General features: G+C 40.5%; 1 long non-coding RNA gene across 1 annotated transcript; it reads left to right on the forward strand.

Moving 5' to 3' along the window:
• The first annotated feature begins 2,758 nt into the window (after nucleotides 1-2,758).
• LOC308474268 lies at nucleotides 2,759-6,516 on the forward strand. Its single transcript, XR_013984639.1, has 3 exons — nucleotides 2,759-2,819; nucleotides 3,363-3,499; nucleotides 6,387-6,516. It is a non-coding gene; the product is annotated as an uncharacterized lncRNA (long non-coding RNA).
• The last annotated feature ends 5,117 nt before the right edge of the window (nucleotides 6,517-11,633 follow it).

Consider the following 11,633-nt stretch of genomic DNA (forward strand, 5'->3'; position numbering starts at 1 on the left):
ACAGGGCTATGCATTTTGTAAGGAGCGTCTTTTTTAACAGAAAGAAAGTAAACTCAGTGAGTAATATGAGGCAAGAATGCTGAATTATGGGTTTTGCACCCTTACTGCATCTTTTTCAAAATGATTCAGAGTTTTAACCTAGGAAGAACACAAGTTAAAAATCAGGTTTCATAAAATCACCTACAATTAATAACATTTAATTTAAAAAAGTGCTAGAAGTCTAGTTAGGTGTATGCTTTGCATATATCAGGTGTGGGGAACCTTTGACACTCCAGATTTTGTTGAACTACAACTCCTATCCTCCCTGGCAATTGGCCATGATGGGAGTTGTAGTTTGGCAACATCTGCAGGGCCAGAGGTTCCCTGCACCTGCCCTATACAAACCAGCATATTCAATCCTTTCCAGCAGGGCTGGTTGTTGGGCAGAGTGAAGAACCTGCCTCAGGTGGCAGGAATAAATGGTGAGGTGTTGGAGGACAGAGCTGTGTGCATCACACAACCTGTCCTAAGCTTACTAAACTAGCCTGTTGTCTTCAGGTGTGGTAGAAGATGCTCTCAACAGCAAGACTGGTCAGCTTTATACATGGTATGGAAGGGAGTTACCATCTTGTCCTTTGACTCAGACATCAAAAGCAGACCCTCCAAGTGTCCAAGTCCTGGATTTTCAGAAGTTTCAGAAGTTTCTGATTTGTTCTGGAATGCCCCACTTTTCCTTATGATGTCCCTATTTTCTTTGGAGAAATGTTGGAGAGTGTGGAATAGGATGTCCCTATTTTATTCAGAGGAAGGTTGGAAGGGACATCTCTATTTTCATCTGAGAAATGTTGGAGGGTATGCAAGGCCTCTGGCCCACCCTGCCTGCCATATCCAGTTGTCACTGAAGCATAGAATCGTAGAATTGTAGAGTTCGAAGGGACCCCAAGGGTCATCTAGTCCAACCCCATGCAATGCTGAAATCTCAGTTACAGCATCCATAACAGATGACCAGCCAACCTCTGCTTTAAAACCTCCAAGGAAACAGAGTCCACAACCTCCTGAAGGAGACAGTTAAAGCAAGCCCAGATAGAAGAGCCTGGAAAGATATCTCTGCCAATCCTTGGAGATGTGTTGCAAGTCAGAGTAGACAACGCTACACTAGATGGATCCATGGTCTGGTCTGAGTCCATTTGAGGCAGCTTCATATCTTTCATTTCATTTTGAAAACTCCTCATGGCATGTAACAGTCCCAATCCTGATCTTCGTTAGGCACACTTCAAACTCACCCGCATCATGTGCTATCACACCCCATCTTTCCCACTGAAATCAATGGGACTTAAAATTGGTTTGACTTCGATGGGATTCTGCCTTATGTGAACTTCTTGATTAAGGCAATGAATAGATTGATTATTTTACTGTATAGTCCTCCAACACAGAAGTTTTGTTCAATAGGGCTTACCTTAGAGTCAACGTGCCTAGGATTGTGCTCCGGTTTGTTTGTTTTAGTCAAAATAAACAGGGCCATTCCACACACAATTAAAAATAATGGAGGCAGGGAGAATGGTCCAAAAATATTCTCTGTCTACAACATCAATTAATATTACAAGTAGTGGCACACCAAAAAAAAGGAAGTGTGGAGAGAAACAGTATAGAATCAAAAGTGGCAGATGTTCTCTCTGAGGAACATAAATTAAAACAGGAACCACTAATAGAGAGGGCTTCCTGGATCGTTGCAGGGGAAAATACATCTTTATTAGTCCCAATAATGCTATCCACATAACACTGAGAGAATAAGAAGAGGCCACAAATCCACCCTGCACATTTTGAGAAAAGAGCAGTTGTAAACACTAGAAAGATCAACCGTTTTAAAACACACACACACACACACACACACAATTGCACACAAAATATGAAAACTTTCGAACTTCTGGAGGTGGCTTGCAAGAAGCATGGGGATCTTTGGAGAGCTAATGCTCTTTTAGGACAATTGTGCCTACTTGATCCCCACCTGCTCAACTTTTATCGATGCCTCAAAAAGAACACAATTTTCCAGTACCCTGACCACACAAGGAAAGTAACACTCCTTCCTTCTGCATGGAGAGATGGGATGCATGAAACATACATCCATTCTAAAGGACATTGAGGGATGTGCATGGTTAAATTCAATCTATATACACTTCTAGCTGAAGGTGAACAATATTAAAAGATAGGCCGTTGTTTTTATTCAGATAATGCTGCTATTTTCATTGTTAGCATTATTTTATTGGACCTTTTAAAAATTGTTATTTTTTCATATGTTTCTATGTGCTGCTTGTATTTACTGGCAGTGCTAGATATTAATTATAGATAGGCTTGTTTTCCTGACTTTCTTGTAGAGTCCACAGACTTTTGAAAAGTTCCAGGAGAAACCTATTGAAAAAGATAATTGTTGGGATACTAAGACACCTTGGCTGGAATTTAAACAGGAGAAGATCCAGAACTAAGGTACTGTATTTGATTTTGGCTTCATTTTAAACTTTGATTCCCAATAGCTGTTTCTCATGACATCTGAATTTCCTTGATTCAAATTTCAGTGTAACTTTTAAAACCTTTTCTTCACAGTTACACCTTCCCAGCCACTTTCCCACAATATATTTACATTCCTTGTTTAAAACTGTACCAAAAAAAACAGAGCGAAGATGATTCCCAGGTTCCTTTATTAGATAAAATACACTACCAGTACCTCAGCAATCTTCTGCATAATTCCATAGTTTATGTGATAATGCTCTTCTGTTTTTTCTTCAGTGGGATGCATGCTTTCAAATTCATTTCCTGTTAGAGAATATGCTGAGCTTTCCATAAAAGTAAGTGCAGCATTAACAATAAAATAAATATTCTCTTTAAAGGGTGCATTGTAGCATTGCCAGCTGCTAGCTGTTCGTTTCTTGGTTAGGCAGATAGTCATTAATTGTTCAGGGTGATTGATAGAGATCTTATGCATTGGAGCTAATTGTTTTTTAAAAAAGGGTTTCCTGCTAGGTGAGGAATCTTGTCTGTTTGAATGTTACACAAAGCAGAAACTGGGGAAGTCTTCAAACAATATGTAATTATTGACTTTTCCCCATTGTTTTGATGCTACTGTTACTTTTGAACTAAGTGGCGGGAAGGTAATCAGTGTTTCTGTGCGCTTTGGCACTCGTCATGGTGTCCCATTGTGCCAGAAGTGGTTTAGTCATGCTGGCCACATGACCCAGAAAAACTGTCTGCGAACTAACGCCAGTTCCCTCGGCCTAAAGCGGCCATAGTTGCCTTTGACTGGACTTAACCATCCAGGGCTCCTTTACCTTCACCTTTACATAAATTTGTTCCAAAGTTATATAAATAGTTACATCACTTACAATAAATAGCAGGCAGCAAGAAGACGAATGCAGTATTTGGCAGGAACTGAACTGCAGTGGAATGGGAACAGCACTGATTGTGACGAATACAGCTCGGAATGAAAACTGCTGTCTTCTTACATCCCTCCCTAAACCTTCAGCATGAGGTGGGCCATCTAAAAGACTGTGTGAATAAATATCAGTTCATCAATGTCTTCTGTTTTGTTGGCCTCTTTGGCTTATGTTTCTATTTCTTGCTGCTTAGCAATCTTTTCATGCTGATTTTATGCAGTCATCCATTAAATGAAAAATGTGCTGTGCTCTTCCAGTCTGTCATAATAGTTCTCAGCTGCTATAAAGATATCCACTATGACTGGCCATATCTTATGCACAAAGTTTAGTTTCCTGAGTTGGTTATCCATAAATATAATTGAGTTTGTATGTGGTTGGCAGTTAACAATGCATCCTGTGACCTGGATCTAAATTTTTTCGGTTACATTGAATGTTCAGAATGCTTTTTAAAAAATTCAGTGCAGAATGTTGTGTGTGCTTTTAACATCTGTTTACAGCAAGGGTGGGGTACTGGATCCAGTTCGTGCCCCACTTTTTTTATAGGTGGGCAGGTCCTGTCAGTCATCCGACCTCATCTAACATCAAGTGTCAAACTTCAAAGGAAGAGTTGAGAGCATGCTGTAAGTGCATTCCTGATACCTCCTTTCTTCATTTGCAGTTGGGGCTTGAATCCAAGAAGAAACTGAAAAGATTCCTGCTGAAAGTGTGGCCCCTTTTCTGCAGGGATCAGGAGCATATTGAGTAGAATATCTAGCCACTGTGGTAAAGCAATGGAAGTGTAGGTGCTTTCCCAGCTACCTCATCCAGAATGCCTTGCTCTGAGGAAGGATGCCCCATGGCCCCATGGCCCTTCCTTGAAGTGAGTCTCAGAGGAGGGAAAGGTGGAAAGACCCATCATGTTAAGGAGAGGATGGGGAGAGGGGAGAGGAGAAGATGGGGTTGGTAGTTGCAGCAAAGTTAAGTGCAGATGAGAAGATGAAAGAGACCAACAGAGCCACCACACACCTCAGAAAAGGCAACCTCTTGCCCTGGACAAGACAATATCCACAGCATTTTGAATACTATTTTGCAGTGGGTCTACAGGCATCCAGCAGGGATTTAAATTTAAATTTGTGAAGTAGAATCAGTCTAGGCAAGGGGCATAAACCTCCGACGTGGGGCCTGATTGGAGGCCCTGTCTTTTCTACCCGGGCCATACCTGGCTAGAAAGCCTCCTTGAATTCTTGAATTCACTTGTCCAGGCGGAAGATAAACAGGAGTGAGTGTGTGTAGACATTGTTAGCCTACTGTACAAAGCTAAAATTTACATTCTTTGCTCTGCTTGCTTTTGCCTCTTGCCCCCCATCCCAGTATGTGGCCCGCAGAAAGATTCCCAGAAGGTAATGTGGCCCCACCCATGGCCTAGTGACTGTTCTCACAAATGGAAACACAGTGTGTTTCGGTACAAAGTTGGTAGCTATACGCTTCTGCAAGTTCCAATGTTACAGTTTTAAATCATATTTATTTTCTTTCTCTTTAGTTTCTGTACACTGCTTAAAGGAGATTATAGTTGAGTGGTATATTAATTGTTAAAATAAATAAATTGACTTAACTTTTCCTTCAGCTCTTGTAGAGCATTTTTGGTTGTTTCATTGGCTAAACAGAGTATAAAGCTGTTTCTGCTTTCCCTCTCACATCCCTCTCAGCTAACCGCACACACACGCTGTAGCTGCCATTAATTACCCTTCAGAAAGAAATCCCCAAACTAATTTTATCACATAGAAAACTGGCAAGCAGAAGTGTCTGTGTTATGGAACTGAAACAGGTGTGGCTTATGCAATCTCCATATGTGGTCTAGGCCAAAGCCAAAAACAAATGAACAGAAGGCAATTCAATAATCAACATGGATAACATGCTTTCTGGACTCTATTGTCTAAAATAAACATTCTAGGGCTGCACTGCTGGACATAGTGTAACATTGTGGGCTTTCCAAACTAATATAGTCCCTGGTTTGTAATATGCTGTAGCAGTTAGTGTACATAAATAAATGTCAGTGTCCAAAATTACTAATATTTTTAGCTAAAATCAAGTACATGCCAAATTTTCCTTTTAAAAACATTGTTCCATTTTTAAAATGAGGAATAAAGCTATAGAAGTGGGACGTTTGTGACCAGTTGGCCCCCACCCCCAATCTGAAAGCTTAGGGTTGCCAAATGTCTGGGAAAATCCAGATGTATGGCTACCCCTGTCAGCAGTGTCATTTTTGTCAATTTCCCTGAAAAATATGGCAACCCTAATGCTTGCTACATTCAGGTAAAGTGGAAGATGGTGTGCTGTTCAATATATTTTGCTGCCTGAAGCAAAGGACAAAATTGTGCATTTCCAAATTCCATGTATAGAAGTCAGCAAGACTGGTACTTGAATCTTACTTCAACACTGGCCATGTTCTTCACATCACCTGAAGAGACAGTGCCATCTTGCCCTTTACCGCAGGCAGTAAACTGTCTTAGGTCGACCCTGAGTAGGTTGAAGGCCTAGCCCAATTTCTTATGGCTACAGAACTCACCATTGTTTGCAAGACTCATTCGCACTCACGCCAAGGCACGGGCCACACACAGGCTCCGTGGCTCTGTACCCACGCAGGCACTTAAATGGTGTTTCCTTTAAAAATTATAATGCTGAATCAGATTCTCAGAGACTAACCAAAAAATATGCACAAACGCTACATTTTATACTCTCAAGGTTCCATTTGGAACAGAGCTGTTGCATAGGCAGTGGCTGGTTGGAGGAGAAAGCGTACAACACTAAACAGCAATCACCGTATTTGACCACAAAAGTATTCTTGGCTTCGTTCAATTGCTGACTGATTTAAGGGGTTTTTAAGGTTAATAAACCATGGTTGCATGTTATTATCTCTATAGTTCTTGCATTCAAACAAGGAGCGGCATTTAGCCATAGATTTATGATGATCATTCTAGTAATATAAAGGCCTCTTGTTTCTAGGGAACATTTCCTGCTGTAGAAAGGGAGCGCTCATTGCCAGTGCCTCAGCACTGCCACACTCAGACAGGAAATGGCTTCAGTCTATAATATGGAACAGCAGAAGATGTACAGTGAGGTGGAGGAGGAGAGGGAGAATTTCTTCATCTCAAGGACTGTTGATCTCATCAGCTACAGAAGATGATTCACATGTATGCACAGTAAAAGGATCAGAGCATCCTTAAATTCTTTTTCAATTAAATTTGCTCACCTTTCCTGAGCTATTGTTTTTAGATTAGACAGAAGCCATAAAAGATTCTGATAGTCCAGAAGGAGCAATACATCTGAATTAATAGAGCCTAAGAACAGTCCTGTTGGATCAGACCTGTTGGCTCATCTACTCCAGCATCTTCTTCTCACAATGGCCAACCAGATGCATATGGAAAGACCACAAACAGGATCTGTGCACAACACAGAAGAACATGACACCCACACAGCTGCCTGAGGACGATGGATAATCATCATAAAAACCGGGGGTTGGAAGGAGTTTGCTCACATCAACCTACTGCACATATCCATAATTCATGCTATAAACATTTATTTATTTGTTTATTGTCATCCTACACTCAGAAGAAGGCAATTGTGTATAGGTATTAGGCCTCCCTCCATTTTCTCCTCAAAACACCCCTGTGAAGTGTGCCAAGAAGTGACCTAATGAGCATACAGTAATCCACCTATCATGTTATTGTAGAATACTAAAACCATAGTAATAGGAATTTAGGAACATGGCTTACAGTCAAATTATACAGAACCTTACACATGGAAATATGGGCACTGCACTGAATATTTTTCTTACCCAATTCCACCATCAACGATCAAAAGTCATTGCACCTCAAGACACCAGCTACAAAGTAATTGATATTCCTGTTCCCCAGTTTTCTATTATTCTGGGAATAGTGAAGAGAAAGAAAAGTCTTTGGTTCGTTTCTAGCCCCACATTCCTCCAAAAGGCGGGCGTGGATCTTGTGCACAAATCTGTATTTGCAAGATACTCTCATCCATCTGTTAACCAAAGTCCTGGAAATTCAAGGAAACTCGTGTTTATGGAAATCTGGCATTTCTCTCTAGTTTTGAATGAGAGCTAAATAGAGCAGTTCATCTCACTGAAATGAAGGGCTTCTGCCAAGCGGTCTCTGCAATGTTGAGTTTTCTGGCACAAGTCAGCTTTGAGGAATTCATTTATGAGCTTGGTTAGCTAGAGATTCTGGAATTCAAATTTATGTCAAAGACTTAGTGGTTTATCCTGATAGACCTCTGAGAAGAAATTGTAATCAATTTCCCAAAGTCGTAATATGCAGGAGAGACAGCTAGACTGTTTCATGATTAGGTGGTTATTTTTGTTTTCCATTGGACGGGGTTTTTTAGTTAAAAAAAAATGTTTTATGTGTAAATGCTGTGTAAGGAATCACCTTTTCCTATTTATGAGTGGGGAAAATATTTGCATTTGTGCTTCCAGAAGCATCTTCCATAGGATGTAATTTATGCTGGATTGAAGAAAATAAATTTATTCATAGCCATAAAGTATGAAGATTGACATTTTAATTTTAATTTTTGCATTTATATCCCACCTTTCTTCCAAGAAGCTCAAGGAGCTGCACACAGACTATTTTGATCCTCACAACAACCCTGTGAAGTATTGTTTTTATTGTTGTTTAGTCGTTTAGTCGTGTCCGACTCTTCGTGACCGCATGGACCAGAGCACGCCAGGCACTCCTGTCTTCCACTGCCTCCCGCAATTTGGTCAAACTCATGAATTATTATCATTACTATTATTAGTATTACTAGATTTGTTACCTGCCCTTCACCAGAAGGTCCCAGGATGGGCTACAGCTATATAAAATATGGCCTTGAAAACTGTTTCAGACATATTACAATCACACCTAAGGTGGGTCCTAAATATATTTCAGGTGTCAAAGGCCAGGATAAAGATGTACCTCTTCAGCATACTGTATTATGAAAACTGTACAATGAAGGTACTAGATGCACCTCTGTGAGGAGGGAATTTCCCAATTTAGGGGCTGCTACAGAGGACGCCCTCTCCCAGGCCGCTACCCCACAAACCTCTGAGGATGGTTGAATTACCAAGAGGGCCCTACTGCTGATCTTAACATTTGATAGGGGCTGTAGGGAAAGAGGCAGTCTTTCGGATTTGTGGTGCGGACGTCACTCAGGACTCCCTAGCGCTACTGTGAACACCTTGAATTGGGCTCAGAAATGAACTGACAAGCATTGCAGCTGGTTTAAAACAAGAGTTATGCAAAGGGAATCTGAGCCAGTAATCTAGCAGCTGCATTTCGGACCAGTTGAATTTTCCAAATCAACTTCCAGGCAGCCCCCACCAATTGGACCGGCAATTTAAGTCTGAGGGGTAGTGATTGGCCCAAGGTGACCCACTCAGGGCCAACCCTACCATTAGGCAGAATGAGGTGAATACCTTAGGCTGCAAATGCTAAGAGGCAGAAATGGATGAGCAATACAGCCTGCCCTGTGTCCCCTACACTATCCTGGTTCCTTCAGGTAAGGCAGGGGGTGCTGTCCTATCACCAATGTCAAAGTAATACTCAGTTGCCAGTCCAATTGGCTTTTGTACATAGAATGTGGGAGGCATCACCTTTCTTTTGCCTGAGGCAATGAAGTGCATTGGGCCAGCCCTGAACTTCGTTGCCAAAAGGAAATTTGAACCTCTAACAAGTTGGTGGGGGGCAATCCTATGGAGGTCTCAGAAATAAGTCCCATTGAGTTCAATGGCTCTCCCAGGTAAACCTAATGCTATAGTCCTTTATATACATTTACTTTGAGGGAAGCCCCATATAACTTAATGGGACTGCCTTCTTAATAGGCTGTCATAAGATCGAGCAATAAATTGTATTATATTTCATCCAATGCCAAATATAAGTGTGTATAATTTAATTCCAAGGGCAAAAATCCTTTCTGGCTGCAAATCTACTGCTTTTCTTTCCAGAGAATTGAAAGTAATTTGGAAAGCTTTGCTATACATACATTTCTCTTGACCCATTTTTGCTGTGGGTCAAACAGGTTTTGCCAGGTGTGTAGGTGTGTGGGGAGGGGAACCAAAACCTACAAAACACAGGCAAAAAAACAACAACACAGGTTAAGATAACCAAGGAAGTGGTTCTGTGCCAGCTGAAAAATGGGTGGCGCCCCCTCCCTCAACTCGCTGATAGTTCGAACAACAAAAGGCCAGAGTTCAGAGTTGACTTATGTGAGCTAGAAGATGGCAGGCTGCAAGTTGGGAAGCTGGAAGAGAGAGCTATGCCTGATTTCTGCTGGAATCCAAAGCTGTAGCTATGGGAGAAGCAAGACCCCTCCATCATGGATCCCTCCATCATAGACTCGGGTTGCATATATGTGTAAATAAACTATATATCCTAAAGACACCACAGTCTCTGCTGTGCCTCATTCCCCAAGGAAGCACAAACCCTAGGTAAGCACCCAGAATCCCTGGAATCTATCACCGCTTTGAAAATGGGGTGGAGTGCAGTAAATTAGGGAAGGATATATACAGGGCCATCCACAGATCATTCTGTTTTATTAGGTGTTCCATGATCCTTCCCCAATATTTGCTGACTAGAGGGACACTCTTGCACTATAGGGCATGAAACCAGAACAAACAAAGTATATGTGTTATATACTGAAAGAAAATTACCTTAAAATGCAACATAGATGGTATTTAACACCTGAAAGAATAGCAAAAATGAATAAAAATTGTAGCGATGTCTGCTGGCGATGCAACACAGGAAAAGGTACTATGATACATATATGGTGGAATTGTTTAAACATCAAACAATTTTGGGAAATAATATATAATGAAATGAAAAAAATGTTTAGATACTCATTTAGGAAAACACCAGAAGGTTTTCTATTGGGAATAGTACCAGGAAGCCTAAAGGAAGAAGATAAGACCTTATATTTATACGCAACAGTAGCAGCAAGGCTATTGATTGCGAAAAACTGGAAAAGTGGTATAATACCGACAAAAACAGAGTGGCTTGCCAAATTATTGGAGTATTACAATATATCCAAAACAATGGAAGAAATTGGAAGGATTTCAAAAGAAAAGATAGATCGGGACTGGAAGGTGTTTAAAAGATACTTGCAAAATCATATCGAAAAATCAGAACTCCTATTAGAATAAACAAGTTCTGTTTCAAATACTGAAATATCAAATAAGATGGATAACAATGTGTAATAGAAAAAGAAGTATGAAATTAGGCTAAAGGTGTGTGAAAGAAAGTAATAGAAGTGGAAAGAAATTGTAATTGAGTAGATTGGAAGTCAAACACAAAGGTGGGGTGAGGGGTGGTAGATGGTGATGGGGAAAGGAATTATTTGTGGGATTGAGTGTAAGTATGTTTGAACACTTTTAAGGATTGTATGAAATGTATGTTTGTATGCTTGTATATGTGCATTAATGATGAACTATTTTAACAATAAAAACTTATTTAAAAAAAATTTAAAAAAAAGAAAGCAGAACAAACAAACAAAAACACCCCAAAACTCTGGAACATTTGAGGTACAAAAGGTTACAGGATTTCAGCAGGAAATTAAGGGACATTGAAAACAAAGCAGTATGTCTGGCCCCAAACTTTTGCGGGTGCAAGCAGGATTGAATGCGGAATCACATATTAATGCCCTAAGACCATCATGAACAGAAAAAATCATAGATGTGCAATGAAAAAGACTTCTGAAGGCGGACAATATACACACCCTCCAAATTCCCTGTTTTCCAGGGACATCCCTCATTTAGAGAAGCCATCCCAGTTTCTGATATGATCCCGGAATGCCCCACTTTTCCTTAGTATGTCTTTATTTTAATTGGAGAAATGTCAGAGGGTATTGAGTTATCCAACCCCCAAGCGGTCTGAAGGCAATCCTGTATATGGAAGTTTTAAAAAAATGTTTTATTATGTTTTTATATATGTTGGAAGCTGCCCAGAGTGGCTGGGGCAACCCAGTAAGATGTGTGGGGTATAAATAGTAAAATTATCATTATGGAATGGGACGTCCCTATTTGCATTGGAGAAATGTTAGAGCATATGCTGTATATCATGAGCAGCAATAACCTTTGTAAACTTACGGTAACTCTCTGGAAGTGGAGAGAACCCAGCTCACAATCCTTTGCCTCTAGCCTCTGTTTCAAAGGTTGCTCGGTCTTTTAATTTATTTATTTTTCCTGATGCGTGCAACAGA

This window comes from Podarcis pityusensis (assembly GCF_964106645.2).
Source record: "Podarcis pityusensis genome assembly, chromosome: 3".
Taxonomy (NCBI): Eukaryota; Metazoa; Chordata; class Lepidosauria; order Squamata; family Lacertidae; genus Podarcis; species Podarcis pityusensis.